This window comes from Ceratotherium simum, chromosome 10 (assembly GCF_057802395.1).
Source record: "Ceratotherium simum simum isolate JZ-2026a chromosome 10, ASM5780239v1, whole genome shotgun sequence".
Lineage (NCBI taxonomy): Eukaryota > Metazoa > Chordata > Mammalia > Perissodactyla > Rhinocerotidae > Ceratotherium > Ceratotherium simum.
This window is the reverse complement of record NC_141909.1, coordinates 81338136-81339938: the sequence shown is the minus strand read 5'-3', so window position 1 is coordinate 81339938 and position 1803 is coordinate 81338136.

The window sequence follows — 1803 nt, the reverse complement described above, 5'->3', positions numbered from 1 at the left end:
GTGATTTTGAGCATTGTTTTCCTATGTATTTATATTTCAGAGAGAAAACCCTGAATTATAAACTCAGACACTAGTCTTCCTCTCCAGAGAGATTTATTTACATTCCATAGGGTAAGGACCCAGGATCCTTTCTCTTCTCTTAGGAGGAGGGGTGGATATTCCTACTTCTATATAAGTGGGCAAATTCATATTCTGGATTCCTTTCCAACAGTACAATCCCACCATACATGTTTCGGTTTATGAAATCTGACTTGCACTGCATTGTCTGCAAGGTGTAGGCATGGGGACCTGATACTGTTAATGTTATTCTGGCTGTTCTTGATGTGAATTAGTCTGATCTCTGGCCAAATGACTGGTGTTTCTGCTAGTGTCTATATATAAATATGTAACACGCAAGTAGGTTAACATCTTGGATCCTTCACTTAACAAGTGTGTCTTTTAATTTCCAGTAATTTAGGCTTTTCTAGATATTTTATTGCTATTGATGTCTAATTTTATTCTGTTGTGGTCATACAACATTTAAAAATATTTCAGTCTTTTGAAATTTATTGAAATTTGTTTTATGACCCACCATGTGGTCTGTCCTACAAATATCCCACGTATTAATGAAAAGACTGTGTATTCTGCAGTTAATGGGTGTAGTGTTCTGTGTCGGATCAAGGTGGTTGATAATGTCATTCAAATATTTTTATATTCTTACTGATTTTTGATATAGCTGTTTTATCAGTTATAAAGAGAGGGATTTTAAATGTTCCAACCATGACTCTAGGTTTATCTGTTTCTCCCTTTAGTTCTGTTTTTACATGTATTTTGAAGCTTTGTAATTAGGCACATATACATTTATAACTGTTACGCCTTCCTGAAGTATTGACCCTTTATCATTATGAAAGTATTTTTTTTCTGATAACTAATATTTGCATTATATATATATTTTTCATCCTTTTTCTTTCAACTTGTGTCTTTGTGTTTAAGATGCATTGCTTAGAGACAGCATATAGTCATATAATAGGGTCTTGCTGGTTGTTTTTGTGTGTGTGAGGAAGATTAGCCCTGAGCTAACATCTGATGCCAATCCTCCTCTTTTTTGCTGAGAAAGATCGGCCCTGGGCTAACATCCGTGCCCATCTTCCTCTATTTTATATGGGACACCGCCACAGCGTGGCTTGACAAGCAGTGCGTCAGTGTGCGCCTGGGATCTGAACCTGTGAACCCCGGGCCACCGAAGCAGAGCATGTCCACTTAGCTGCTGTGCTGCCAGGCCAGTGCCCAGTCTTACCTTTTTCTTAATAATCCCATTTGACAATCACTGCCTTTGAATTGTAGTATTTAGTACATTTACATTTAAGTTAGGATTAAGGTCTGCTATTTTGTTATTTGTTCTCTATTGGTCTCATTTTTTGTGTGTGTGTCTCAGTTCCTTTCTTAACTTCTTTTGGGTTAACGGTTCTTTTTCCCTCTTCATACCTTAACTTGAAAATGGACAGTTTGCCCTGTGAAAGTAATCTGTATAAGCAGCACAATAAAGATGACACATATTATTAAACGTTTCACATTAACTTTATTTTTAATTGCAATCTTAAATTACTTTTAAACTATGTTCAATAAATTATCCCTAACTGAAATCAAAAGACTCATTTGTGGTGTTAGTGCAAATCTTGAAAGCCTTGGACACATGGGACTGACTCCTGCCCGGCAGTTCCATCTCTACACTTGAGGGGTGTTTTCTGTTGACTCTGCTCTTCATTTATTTTGACAACTAAAGTTTGTTAAAATTTCTAGGAAGCAGATATTTCTTTGTATTTA